At 44.2% G+C, this 15052-nt stretch overlaps 1 long non-coding RNA gene across 1 annotated transcript in view; it reads right to left on the bottom strand.

Moving 5' to 3' along the window:
* Positions 1 to 307: 307 nt before the first annotated feature.
* The window catches only part of LOC132342423 (uncharacterized), a 40721-nt gene continuing 25976 nt past the window's right edge, over positions 308 to 15052 (bottom strand). Inside the window, exon 3 of the long non-coding RNA XR_009490790.1 lies at positions 308 to 690. This is a non-coding gene — a long non-coding RNA (uncharacterized lncRNA). The remainder of the gene's footprint in view (positions 691 to 15052) is intronic.

Below are 15052 nucleotides of genomic sequence, written 5' to 3'. Positions count from 1 at the left end.
TTAACAAGGACAGAGTGGAACAGCCCGAAACAGAACCTGCGTAGCCCATGGAGCATACAATATTTACTCTCTGGCCCTCTATATGGAAAAAGTCTGCCAACTCCTGCCATGAAGTATTAGTCCACCAGTCTTGCCTGACTAGTTTATGAGCTGGGAACAAGTAGATTATTATCTACTTGCATTATTATCATGCAATTTTTAAATACTGGAAGCTTGGGCTTGGTATGATAGACTCCTCAGTCACATTGAAAAATTTAAATAGGAAGTGGCAATAATAAGCAAAAGATGAATATCTTCAAGTAGCAACACAGTCATTAAACCATCACTCTTAAACAATTCAGACAAACTTTTCTTTTTCCAGTACAGATATTAGTTCTCTTTGTTTCTGCTTTTTTAGAGAATGTTTCATTTATAAAGTAAAGCTCTTCATTTTTTCATTAACTTGTGCTTCTTGGGTTAATGTGACAGAGAGAAGGCTTAGAGTGAAAATTCACAAGCAGCAAAGAAAGACGAGTCCAGGCACCGATCATTTGCCATGAAGTGCAATTTAGCCAAAACGCGACTCTCTCCCTCACCTCTGGACTAGCAGGGTTTGTGGGGCAGAGTGAGCCAGGAGGAGTTGATGCCAAACAGCAGTATACTTTCTGGATAATTCTGAGATTTCTTCTTCTCAGGAGTAATGATAGAGACCTTAGCACAAAAATCAAAGAAAAAGAAACTGTAAGAGGAAGTTATGTTCAAAGCTCAGTACATGTCTTTTTTGTTCAGCACCAGCTCTAATTAACAAATCCCCTGTTTCTGTGTATGATGTCAATTAAACTACTGTTTTGGCTCCCAACTGCGCACACGGCTTTCTATACACAAACTGTGGTGATGCCATTCATGCTATCTGTTAGGACTGCATCAGTGTCTCTATGCAGAATTTTGGTTCAACAACAAAATACCACTGAGTCTACAAGGTGATCAGGTTGAAATGCATCTTTCTGAGATGAGTCAGGAGTCGTGAAAAGCGCACTAAATCCTGTGGTGAAAGTGTGTTGCTAAATTAGAAACAAGGAGCACAGTAATTTCCCCTGACCCGGAGCCTTGCTGGACAGATGCCGTCCACGATGTGGAGGAGAGCAATATAATAAGCACGGGATCCTGGAGTGAGGCATAAAGAAATAATGAAATCATTTCTTTATAGAGGATCAGATGCCTTACATGCATGCCACTTTGCTTATTAATCCATCTGAAATTCCCTGGGGATTTGGAGCTGGCTCTTTTCCTGCTGATGAATCTATAGCTCGGTGACAATTAACTGTAATGACTTGGAGAAAGACCCTTCTAAATCACTGCTGGGTCCTGGGCTGCCAAAAGCTGCCTGCACCTGGGTGGCTGGCTAACAGCACCCCCATTTTATTCCGTTTTTCATGTGGAATCTACTGTTCTCTGTGGCTTTGCCAGGGAGCCAAGACAGCTCTAAATCCCCTTCTGTGATGTGGCGTGGTCAGAAAGGAGAAGCCGCAGCCATGGAAGGGAGATACATGGGAAAAGCTAAGATGCTTTCTTCTCTAAGACCAGGACACAGAAAGCCCCTCTGTTCCCGACCACCTGGGCTCACCACGCTGGTTATGTGGGAATCCGAGGGTTGACCAGACAGTCAGAGGACCCAGGAGTGTCAGAGAAGGGAGTTCCTCTGTGGCTGGTTCCCGGTGGCCTGGTGGGAACTGCGTGAGGCCGCTGGTAATTTTCCGGGCTCTCAGCAAGCTCAGCGGTGCCCCTCACACAGGCACAATGGCCACGTGGCCAGGGAGCCAGATGGGCTCTATTCTAGGCATGGGCAGGAAAGGGACGACCCTGGAGTCTGGATTGGCTTAGCCCCCTTACCCTTGCTGCTGGCCCTCTGTCTTCCAGCACCGGATTTACCTTACAGCGGTCCCCAAAGGGAGGGCGCATCCCAGCTGGGTCCCCTGGAAGCTGTAGATTTGCTGATTTGCACCTTTCTTGTGCATATTTTTATGTGGGCTGGGAAAACAGATGGCTCCATCCAAGTTGCTGAAAACCCAGCTGGTTATTGCTGCACTAGAATGACCTGAGTTTGGGGAGCCGAGTTTTCCCTGCCAGGGCCTTGGGCAAGTTAGGAAATGTGTCAGTCTTTGAATCTGAGCATAGACGGATGAGGCCTGAATTGCTGCAGCCCACCCTCTCCTGTGTGCTGTGGGGGATACAGGCGCAGTGACACAAGGCACGATACATAATACCTGGCACCCCTGCTCCCTCACCTCTTCTTTTTTTTTTTTTAATTAAGCAGGTTAAAAATTATTTCAAACAAACCAATAACAGAGTCATTCTTTATTTTCTTCCACTTTTTAAATCAAACCTGCACCCCCACCCTCCATTCTAAGTAATGATAAAATAGACTTTCACAGAGAAGTTTCAGAAATCTTTTCAAGCCAACATTTATTGAGCACCTATTTTATTTCAACTAGATGCTGGAAATACAACATTGACTAATATATGGCTTTTTTGATCAGAGAGCTCCTAGCCCATCTGGAAGAGATACGTGTAAAAAGAAGGTATCTGGCTAATAAGAAACTGCTGTATGACTCGGGAACTCAAACTGGGGCTTGGTAATAACCTAGAAGGGTGGGTTGGGGAGGGAAGTGGGAGGCATGTTCAAGTGGGAGGGGACATGGGTGATTCTTGTTGCTGTTTGGTAGAAAGCAATACAATACTGTACAGCTATTATCCTTCAATTAAGAATAAATAAAATTTTTAAAAAATGAATGAGTGGAGAAGAAGAAGGTTATCTATAAAAAAGAAGAAGAAGATGTAAGTGCTGTGATAGAGGTGGGTAGCCCGAAAGTGAGTATCGCTCAGTCTTGTCCGACTCTTTGGGACCCTCATGGCCTTTACAGTCCATGGAATTCTCCAGGCCAGAATGTTGGAGTGGGTAGCCTTTCGCTTCTCCAGGGGATCTTCCCAACCCAGGGATCGAACTCAGGTCTCCCGCATTGTGGGCGGATTCTTTACCAGCTGAGCCATGAGGAAAACCCACGAGGGTACAGAGTGGCATGGAAATATAAAGAGGGACAGATTCTGTTCCTTGAAAACAGTGGGAACATGGTTTTCTTAGGGTATATGCCCAGTACGGGGATTGCTGGATCATACGATAACTCTATTCTTAGTCTTTTAAGGAATCTCCCTACCGTTCTCTATAGGAGCTGTACCAGTTTACATTCCCACCAATGGTGCAAGACAGTTGGCTTTTTCCCATGACCTCTCCAGCATTTATTGTTTGTAGATTTTTTTTGATGATGGCCATTCTGACCTGTGTGAGGTGATACCTTGCTGTGGTTTTGATTTGCATTTCTTTAACAATTAGAGGTGTTGAGCATCTTTTCATGTGTTTGTTGGCGTCTGTGTGTATACACATTAACTGATTCACTTTGTTGTACAACAGAAACTAACACAACATTGTAAAGTGGTTATACTTCAGTGGAAAAAACAAAAAAGAATAGCGAGACCCAGCTCTGGAGTGGTGATACTTGAAGGAACGTAAGACTTTGTCTGGGGCAGAGGTGGGAAGGACAGACCCAGGTGTGAAATATGGAGGCCTGTGTAGGACGCAGGTGGCTGCTCCACAGGGTCTTGTCCCTTTGGCTCTCCCTTCCCGACCTCCACTTATTGTGTTTACCTCTGCTCACATGACTCTGGAGACGTCACCCCCATCCCCAGCTCATTGGTAGATCCCAATGAGTCTAAGATAATCCCATTCCTGTGAAGGCTGGATTTAGAAATAGGTCATGATAAATTCTGGTCATTGAGACAGGAAGTCTCCTGTGAAATATCCAGGAAATTTCCTCCTCCTTAAGAAAACAATACAAGAGGAAAGGTTCCCTTTTCTCCCACAGATGTTGCCACGTCTCCTCTAATCCAAGGGAAGGTATTCATCAGGGAAGAGATACGGTTTGATTGTGGGGTTAAGTGTAGCCAAAGCAGGAAGCATCACTGGGAGGTGGCCGGAAACGTCTGTTGAAGGACCTTGGATGCCTCAGAGGTGCTGCTTCCCAAAGTAGGTGATGGGGTCATTCCTGCAGTCATGGCCATGGCCCGACAACGAAGCGTATTGACTCAAGGTGACCTTTGGCTGGGGTCTAGAAGACAGTGCAGGCAGGTGAGGTGGTTCAGCTCTAAAAACAGAGCTGGCTCCTTCTTAGCAAAGATAGTGCCAAAAACATACCCTCTGTAGAAACCCTTGCACTTGACACTAGGCTTTTCAGCCACTTTCTTTCTAATCCCTCACCACTAAAATGATATGTGCAAGGTGCTAAGTAGAGCATCACAAACATGGCGAGTGCTCAGTACATGTTAGTTCCCAGCATGATCACAGATAGCAAAAGATGTTTTCTGGATGCCAAGGATAGCGGAATAAACTATAAATATAATCCCGGGCGGGGGGATGTGTTTTCCCCTCTGCCAGTTGGGAGGTTGGTTCGCGTTGCTGTATTGTTACTTCATTTATGACATCTTCTTCTGCAAGTTTTTCCTCTTACTGTTGGGTGCACTGCAATGGTGATGCCGGCAAGGTCCTGGCTGCAGGCTGCATCTGGCCTTATGAGTCCAGATCCTTCAGATTTAGGTTGCTGATCCCACAAGTGCAAACTTCTTGGCTCCAAGTCTGGGTCTCTCTGCTTTCAGTTAGACAGGAAACCAAGGCTGGGCAAACCTCCAAGGTTTCAGATAGGCCTTCTGTTCAGATAAGCTTCCAAGGATGTTTCTGCTTGGGAACAGTAACGGCTCAAGTTCTTTCCTGGGTTTTAACTTGCGCCTCTATGACATACCAACAGATTTAGAACTGACGTTATAATTGGAGTCAAAATGCCCACATGTGACTTGAATTAAACAGACCTCCATGGATCAGAGATGCAAGGCTAACTAATCTCAGGGTGTTAAGCTGAAATTTTCTGAGAGGCACCGAGCAATCTACCCTTGGAAAGATAAGTCTTTGGCCTGTGTGCTTATTTTTAACTGAGTTCAATTTCTGTTGGGCTACAGAACGGTGTACTCATGTCTTAGGGAAGTAGCCCAGTAGGGTGGGAAAATGAGCTTTAGCTTCATTTTGCCTTGAGTTCAAATCCCTTCTCCATCCATCCGTTAGTAGATATGACCAAATCATTTAATTTTTCTGATCCTCAGTTTCTGGCAGGTTTCTCATAGGATTATAGTAAAGATCAAATTAGGTCTGTGTTGAGTTGGCATCTGGTCCCATCACTTCATGGGAAATAGATGGGGAAACAGTGGAAACATTGTCAGATTTTATTTTTGGGGGGCTCCAAAATCACTGCAGATGGTGATTGCAGCCATGAAATTAAAAGACACTTACTCCTTGGAAGGAAAGTGATGACCAACCTAGATAGCATATTGAAAAGCAGAGACATTACTTTGCCAACAAAGGTCCATCTAGTCAAGGCTATGGTTTTTCCTGTGGTCATGTATGGATGTGAGAGTTGGACTGTAAAGAAAGCTGAGTGCCGAAGAATTGATGCTTTTGCACTGTGGTGTTGGAGAAGACTCTTGAGAGTCCCTTGGACTGCAAGGAGATCCAACCAGTCCATTCTGAAGGAGATTAGTCCTGGGTGTTCTTTGGAAGGATTGATGCTAAAGCTGAAACTCCAATACTTTGGCCACCTCATGTGAAGAGTTGACTCATTGGAAAAGACTCTGATGCTGGCAGGGATTGGGGGCAGGAAGAGAAGGGGACGACAGAGGATGAGATGGCTGGATGGCATCACCGACTCAATGGACATGAGTTCGGGTGAACTCTGGGAGTTGGTGATGGACAGGGAGGCCTGGCGTGCTGCAATTCATGGGGTCGCAAGGAGTCGGACACGACTGAGCGACTGAATTGAACTGAACTGAGTGACCAGAACATAATGAATGTTCCATAAATGGTGGATATTATTTCTAAAGCTCCAAGGAGAGAAGGTGACTATGCTACAAATTTATTTTAGAAGTTCAAAAAAATCATGTTAGTAAAAATAATGAAATTATTAGAAATAGGCTAGTTTGCTCAAGAGACCAAATTCTTTCAGACATTCTCATTATTCTTGATTCTTTCCAGATCTTTCATAGTGGTTACCCTGACTTAAGAATTTCCCAGTGTCTCCTAGAAACAATATATTAGGGAGAAGTTCTTTCAAGGGTTGGTAAAACTAATAATAGTGTTTTCCAGCTCAATTGGGAAGAATGAATATAGCCCTGGGGAAAGGAAGTTCTTATCTTACCTTTGCAATCCATTCAGCTTTATCAAAAACATGGGAAAACAAACATTCAAAAAATAGATAACGACTATGAACAAATCAACAGAGAGAGAAATTCACCATTTGTGCCTTTTGAAAACAGAGCAGGGACCCTAAGCAGACAGGGAGAGCACTTCACTAAGGTTCAGTTCAGTCGCTCAGTCGAGTCCCACTTTTTGTGACCCCATGGACTGCATCACTCCAGACTTTCCTGTCCATCACCAACTTCCAGAGCTTGCTCAAACTCATGTCCAGTCCATCGAGTCAGTGATGCCATCCAATCATCTCATCTTGTGTCATCCCCTTCTCCTCCTGCCTTCAGTCAGATTCACTTAAATGGGTGAGGTTGAAGTGTCTGTGGGGATTGGTTGAGCAAAGGATCTTTGAGTACATGCTAAGTGCATGACCTTGAAGGGTTCAGTGATCACACAGAAAGACAGTATGTCTCAGCATCTACAGCCCAGAATATGAAAGTCAAGATCAACAGTGCTCCATTCCAAGAAGTGCCAAGCGCCCAGACTCTTTGGGCTAGTTCTCTCCAAAACGAGCCCATGGGTCATCTCTCACCCATCCTTTCACCTCTCCTTGGCTTATTAGATTCCTCCAATTTGGTTTTTGTGTATCAGTTACATGAGAAATGGCTCTCACAATACAATTCATGGGGCTCCGATTGGTGACACCAGTTCCCTGTTTAAAGTGTTCATGCTTAAAGTTGGACAATAACTATATATTTTCTGTTTGCTTATTTGATCCTATGCTTTCAAATCCCATGTCATTTGCTCCTTGAGTCATGACATTATTAATCTACTCCACCATTTTCTGCATTCCCCGATACTCCACAGCATCCTACCTCTTTCCTCAAAATTTTGTGTCTTTTCTCAAAGGCTCTGATCTTTATTATGGGGTATTTCCCTAAACAATAGCTAAAATGCAAATTTTAAAAATTTACCATGATTAAACTAATACTGTATTCTGCTTATCAGCCTAGCAGAGGTATTGAAATGCTTTTGAGGGAGAGCAGTTGTACGGCTGCACCCTTTCCGGGTCAAATCTGTCTGAAGGTGGAAACTACTTGTCTCACCCCCTCCACCCGCCAAGACTGTGTTTAGTAACTGTAGTCAAACGAGCCTCCGTGACATACACAGGAGAGCTGTGAAGCAATTATCACTAATCGAGTTGTTCTAGTTGATATCTGGGCACGGCTGGCTTTGTTTATGGCTCAGATGAGCACATTTTAACGATCCAAAGAAAATGAGCACAAGTTTCCACTTCCAGCAAATATTAATTCTGAACAAATGAATCCAAACAAAATTGCTGGTGAAAATGAAGTCCTTTTGACTTCAGCTTCCCTGATGTACTTTTCCATTAGTGGGGCCCTCTTGCTAAAGATTGAAAGAATGGTTCATGTTGGAGATGGTGGCTGCCTTTCAACTCAATCACTTCAACTCTGGAAGGTAAAAGTCCACTCCAGTTTGGGCTCCAGATATCCAACCCTCCAAGTGAAAGTACATCCTGTCCGAGCCAGGAAACACCACAGGAGAGCAACATTCTCAAAAACATGCCATTTGCTTCTATGACAACCCTGGAAACATGCAAATATTATACATTTAGCAAAATCCCACACATTAGAGAGCAAACTCCTGGCTGTCTGAGATGTTCGACAGTTTCCAGCTTCATATGACATATTTCTCTCAAGTCTAGCATTTCAAGTAAAAAGGAAATTCATTGCCTTAGGCCAAGCTTTTGCTTCTCCAGCATCCTAAAGGGATCATGCCGCAGAATTCTATAAGAATTTGCAATCAGGACTTTGCTCAAAGTCTTTCAGTGGCTTCTTTTTTTCTTACACGAAAAGTCCAAATCCTTGAAGACCATGCAACCTGGTACCAATGAACATTTTTACTCTTCAAATTTTCTGCCACTCCATCTCTTTTCCAATACTTTGTGCTCCAACAAAATGGCATTTAACCAACGATTTTCTAAAAGTATCCTGAAATGTCAAATTCAATGCAGTTTGCTCCTCCCTCAGTCCCCACTATGTTACCCTCTTCCCTTAAAATTCCTACATCCTATATCCATGTCCTAAGTCTTTGAGTTTTTCCATAAACTATAAGCCAAAATATGTTTAAACTTTTATTTCCCCCTATTATAATTTTACCCACAGTTTACCCAGTGTTCTTGTTATCTGCCTACAGCTTATTCATTTGGGGATCCTCTAGCTCTACCCCACTACAAGGCTGGCACATGGTATATTCTCATTAAATGATGTTGTCATGTGTGTTCAATTAAATTGAAATAATGGTTACAGCTTACTCAGTTCAGTCACTCAGTTGTGTTCAACTCTTTGTGATGCCGTGGACTGCAGCACACCAGGCTTCCTTGTCTATCACCAACTCTTGGAGCTTACTCAAACTCATGTCTGTAGAGTCGGTAATGCCATCCAACCATCTCATCCTCTGTCATCCCCTTTTCCTCCTGCCCTCAATCTTTCCCAGCATCAGGGTCTTTTCCAATGAGTCAGTTCTTCGCATCAGGTGGCCAAAGTATTGAAACTTTGGCTTCTAGGATGACGATTAGCATCATCAAAATAATTGGCCTAATAAGTATCTAAATTATATAAAAAATAACCTACATGGACCAATTTCATTTTCCCCACACAAATTCAGAGTTTGTTTCTTGGTGTTTGATACCTTTTCAGCTTGATCTATCCAAAAATTCCCATTGATCACACTGACCAAGAGATGATAAGCATCAACAAGTTTGCCGGATCCACTATGACAGGCAAATCGAAGAACACGAAAGAAATGTTATACATGATCTCAGAAGTTTACAGTGCGATGGAGGGAAAGATACTAAAACCTGTGTAATATTTAGGGAACCTAAACAGCCATGGTACCACCTAATAATGCAAAAGGAAACCAGGGGAAGAGGAGATGAGTAGAGACTGGAGTGGTGAGGGTAGGTATCCTGTAAGAGATGGACTTGGGATGAGCCTTCAGGGTAGGTGGGCTCCCAGGCACACAGCAGAGGTGAGGCCATGGCATGTTGAGGGAGGAGCTGAACACAGCCTCACAGGATGCAAGTCAGAGTGAGTGGAGGGCCTGCTGATGGGAGGGATAGAGGACAACCCACTGAACGGGAGTGGACAGTAGATGGTCTGTGTTGGGTGGGAGAAGCAAGGGGGAGAGGAGCACACAGATTTAGGATAAGTGGTTTGAACGAAATCAGACAATGAATAAAAGAATTCTAGAGAAAAACAAACACAAACTGGGAGCCATTATAGGTTCCTAAGCAAGTGTGAAGCAAAAGCAAGCCTTTTCCTTTGGGAAGATTAGCTGAAAGCTGGCTGCAAAATTGGGTGGTGAGAGAGACTACCAACAGTGAAGGCAAGTGAGGAAGCTAATCCTGAACAGAGCTCTAAGAGGAAGGTGAGGCTAGGCTGGTGGGGAATTGTGTGGTGAGTTGGGGACAACTCCTAGGCATTCCAAAAGAAGGATGGACTCACTATGGGAAGAGAAGGGAGTCAGAGAGGAACCACCATTTCAGCCTGGGGACTTTCATCGCAAAGAATAGTGACTTGTTTCTATCTTTAGGAGATAGAAAATGTTTTTTTCTCAGAAGATAGTATTTTTGCACAATGGCTGAACAATTATATATGGGGTACATATCTTAACTGAACACTTATCAAATGTCTAGAATCTGCTAAGTGCTGTGAATTCAGCAGTGAATAAGTGCAATTTCTGTCCTCAATGAGTTCAAATTCAGTGGTAGGTTGGTCCTAGGGAGCAACAGAGCATATTACCAGGATAAAACCTCCTAAGGAAGGCTTTCTGAAAGGAGGTACCAAGATGAATGATCAGGAGATGGTGGGGCAAAGAGGGTGGTTGTGAATGAAGCCTTTCAAGAGATAGAAGCTTGAACAAAGATGAACAGAGCTGAGAAACAAGGGTTCCACGTGGGTACCAATGATGAGCGTAATAGGTTTTGCAATCTGTATGCCAGCAGGATGCTTTGATAGATGGTACTCTGGCTCCATCCATCATCTAGCACCTATAGGAGAGCTGAAAAGGAATGCTTAATAACAACAACAACAAAAACCAGGTTTAGGTGGACTCAAAGACTGCAGCTCTGAAATTTGCCGTAAACAGCGAGAAAGATTGCTATTTACCTCTTCTGCAATTGATCTTGAACTGTTTAATGACGCATATACAGACAAGGTGAAAGCATCCTGCAGTGAGAATACAAATGCAAACCCTTTTTCTGATAGATGAGATAGGGCAGGAAAACTGTAGATGGAAATGAAATTCTGTAAATCTACACTACAGCCAGTAGCCCCTATGGATATGAAATATTGATTTAGTGCTACCACCATTTTAAGTTCTGAATACATTACCCTAATAGCATATAAGCATCTAGAGAGCTGAGATTTTCAGAGGCAAGTTCAAAAACTGCTCATCAGTTATCAAGAACATACTAAGTTCCTACTAAGTGCCAGGCTCTATGTCGAAATCAAATTCGTTGGGAGAAATCAACAGAGTTAGTGGCTATCAAGACTGGTCTGCAACCAATTATTTTTGCAGACAATTCATTGAGAGCATGTGTTCCTCAGGTACATCAGATAATCAAAGCTAATAAAAAGATACTGTGTAAAAGCATGTTCGTCATAGGCATAGCAAATATAGCATCTCCACAAGAAGAGGCTTTTTAATTGGAGGATAATTGTTTTACACTCTTGTATTAGTTTCTGCTATACAGAAATGTGAATCAAGTATATGTATACACATATCCCCTCCCTCCCACGCCCTACTCCACCCCACCCCTCTAGGTTATCACAGAGCACTGAGCTGGGCTCCCTGTGTTGTACAGCAGCTTCTCACTGGCTGTCTATTTCACACAGGGTATGCATATCTACCGTCTCAATTCCCCTCCTCTCTATTCTTCTCTGTGTCCAAAAGTCTGTTCTCTACATTTGCATCGCTATTTCTGTCCTGCAAATAGGCTCATAGCACCATTTTTCTAGATTCCATATATATGCATTAATATATGATATTTGTTTTTCTCTTTCTGACTTACTTCACTCTGTATGATAGACTCTAGGTCCATCCACACCACTACAAATGATCCAATTTCATTCTTTTTTACTACTGACTAATATACCAGTGTATATATGCAGCACATCTTCTTTGATGGACATTTAGGTTGCTTCCCTGTCCTGGCTATTGTAAATAGTGCTGCATTGAACACTGAAGTACATGTGTCATTTAAAATTATGGTTTTCTCAGAGTATATGCCCAGTAGTGGGATTGCTGTGTCCTATGGTAGTCTTATTCCTAGTTTTTTAAGGAATCTCTGTCCTCCACTGTTCTCCATAGTTGCTGTATCAATTTACATTCCCACCAACAGTGCAAGAAGGTTCCCTTTTCTCCATAACCTCTCCAGAAGAGGATTTTTAAAGGAGTGTTACATATATGTTGGCTTCCCTGGTGGCTCAGAGGATAAAGCGTCTGCCTGCAATGCAGGAGACCCAGGTTGGATCCCTGGGTTGGAAAGATCCCCTGGAGAAGGAAATGGCAATCCACTCCAGTATTCTTGCCTGGAGAATCCCATGGAAAGAGGAGCCTGGCAGGCTACAGTCCATGGGGTCGCAAAGAGTCAGACACAACTGAGTGACTTCACACACATATATGTTAGAAACAAGATATTATAAACTGGGGATTTTCTATTCCTTTGTAATTCTTCTGATGTTTTGTGTGTTTTAAGTTCATTTGCCACAGGAAGCATATAGTGGTTCATGGTCCAGTCTATAGTGTAAGGCAATTCCTCCTGGAATCCAAGAGATCCTGATTTGATTCCTCTCCGAATAGGCCTGGGCATCAGTATTTTTTAAAAGCTCCTCAGCTGATTGCAGAATGCAGCCAAGGTTGAACACTGTTCTGACCTGGAGCACGACCAGGAGGTGGACAGTGGGACCCAGGGTGTTGGCCCCAGTCAGCACGGCCTGGGCTCCACCCTCCAGACAACATGACCCTGGGCCTTTGCATCAGGTTGAGTCACTCACCCAAGGCAGTGGTGAGCAGGAACCGTAGGCCCTAGAGTTTAGTTTTCCATGGAGTCTCAGATTTTTCCTCATGTCTCCTGCTCTCCCTCCCAATCCACGGCTCCTCCAGAGAGAAGGAGATATTAGGGGTAGAGATTGCGGGTAGAATTCTAAGGCTAGTGCCATGAGGCATGCTGACTGCAGTGAGCAGGAGGCCTCTGACTGTGGGAGCACCATTAAAGGAAGGACAAGGCTTTCCTGTAGGAGCTTTTCCCCTCTCGCTTTTACACGGATTTCCTGCCCTACGGTGACCTGTGGTCTCTGCCTGTGGGCACAGAAGACTGGCATCTGTTTGGGAATAAATAAAAGATTGATTCCTGTCTCACCTGACCCATGCGGAGGTACCTGGAAGCTGTCATGGCAGCATGGTTAGGGCAAGGGGAAAGGGCTCCATGTGAGAAAATTGGCTTATAATTTCTGAAGACGTGAGAACTGAAAGGTTATTCTAAACAAAAACTTCAAAGGTTAGCTCCATTCATTTTTCTGAATTCTGCTACGTTTGGGAAAAGCCCTCTACTGCATTGCTTTTGTTTCAACAAAGTATCTTTTAAAAATATTCATTTATTTAATTGGAGTATAATTGCTTTGTAATATTGTGTAAGTTTCGGCTGTACCACAACATGAGTCAGCTATATGTACACATGTATCCCCTTCCTCTTGAGCCGCCCTCTCACCCCTCTAGGTCATCACAGAACACCAAGCTGAGTTCCCTGTAGTATCAGCAGCTTCCCACTAGCTGTTTGAAGCATGGTAATGTATATGCATCACTGACACTTTTTCAGCTTGTCTCACCCCCTGCTTCCTGCCCTGTGTCCACAAGTTTGTTCCCTATGTTTGCATCTCTCTTCCTGCCCTCTCAGACTTTGTTCTCTCACTTGGTTTCTATAAGGAAGACAGAGATGTGTAACAGGCAGCACACAATTCAGATGAATGGTAAAGTTACTGCCTGGTTCTCTCTCTCTCCTTTCGGACTACAAAAGTGTTGTGAAACCTAGGAGGTCCTGAGCGCTCAGCCAGTCCACCGTCCTCATTTCACAGAAGAGGGAACGGATCTCCTCGGAACTGAAGTGACTTTGAAGTGGCACAGCTGGTTGGTACCAGATCTACCCCCTTTAACCTTTCTGGTAAGTCTTCTTTTCCAGCCCTTCAATCATCTTGACAACCTTGCTCTGAAGCCCATCCAATTTCTGCTGCCCTTTCTCTGAAGTTCCTGGGATTAGACACATGACCCTAGAGAGGTCTGATGTTATCTGAGCATAAACAGAAGATTGCTTTAGCGTTCCCACATTCTAGGTATCCATTCCAGTGCTCCGCTGCTCCAGGGGTTTATTTCTGAGGATGACCTTCTGGGCTATTTCTGACATGCTGGAACCCGCTTTCCTGACTCACGTGTCTCAGGTCTGATTTTCTTACCCAAGTGTAATGATGCCTTTAGTGAGCATGCCTTGCAGAGGATAACACGTCAGATGCTCAAAACATCTTTGTTTCTGGAAACACAAAGCACCTTTCTAAGAACCATTCTAAGCCTCCTTGATGATTCTGGAGGGGAGGGGAGGCTGCCAAATTCCAACTCTGTGGTTAGAGAGATTAAAATTCAAAGTTAAATTGAGTTAGCCTGAATCATCTATGAAGATGGATGAAAATTATTCTGGAGGGCAGAGAGGGCACTTTATCCCTAGTCGGCACCAAGTCAATCACTCCATACTTAGGGTACCCCTCCCCTGCTTGGCTCACAACTGCCAGCCAATGCCTCCTTCTTCACTGTCGAGGCAATTCCTTCACATTCATTGCTCACATGCTTTCAACTCCACAGCAGATAAGATACGAAGCAAATTCAGGATGCTTGAGCCTTGCCCTTGCAGGAGTTTGTGAGTCAGCAATTTTTAAATCAGCGGGGGAACCTGTTTATTTTCTAGATCCTATCAAGCTACTTTCCTATAAGGCCCTCCACTGTGTTCCCCGAGCATCTTATTTATCGGCGCTGTGTGTATCTCACTGTCTTGTACCCAGTTACCCGTCTCACCTGCTGTCCTCCTCCTCCCCACTCCAGGCTCCAGGCTAGAAGTTCCATAGCTTGCAGGAAATGGGGATGGTCCACTTTATGCTTGTTTGCGGAATGAATGCATGCTCCAGAGAGCCCCCTCTGCGGGTCCCCACCCCCACCTCTGGGTGCCTCGACTCTGCTTTCCCGAGGGTGCATCCTAGGAAGACAGAAAGCACTCCCTGTATGGAGCTTGTGAGTTCTGCTGAGGAGTTTGGATTCTGCTTCATCCTCAAGCCCATGAATCGGTGATTGATTCTTCCAGGGAGCAGCCATTGCAGACATTTGGGGTTGACATCTGTCTTTGATGTCTCATGTCAAAGGGATGCTGTCTAAGCAACTGTTACCGCGAGTGGAGCAGGGAATAAGTAAGCACTAAGCTAACTCCAAGGACGGGAAGACCCCCAGTAAACTGACACAGAGAAAGGACACATTCAGTCAGTGTGTGTCAGTGATTGTGGCCATGATCTCCTCACACCCTCCCTAGAAACTCTCCAAGGAAGGCTCCCGTCCACTGTGCAGTTCTCTTGCCTTGTAATGTCTGAGCTCTACAGCATTCTAGACACTGAGCTGTCTTGGGATGGTGCCCAGAACGAGGTTCCGGGAACACAAAAATATTTCCACAATCCCTGG

Source organism: Bos taurus, chromosome 16 (assembly GCF_002263795.3).
Source record: "Bos taurus isolate L1 Dominette 01449 registration number 42190680 breed Hereford chromosome 16, ARS-UCD2.0, whole genome shotgun sequence".
Taxonomy (NCBI): domain Eukaryota; kingdom Metazoa; phylum Chordata; class Mammalia; order Artiodactyla; family Bovidae; genus Bos; species Bos taurus.
The sequence above is the reverse complement of the archived record's forward strand: the minus strand, read 5'-3'. Positions and strand labels throughout refer to the sequence as shown.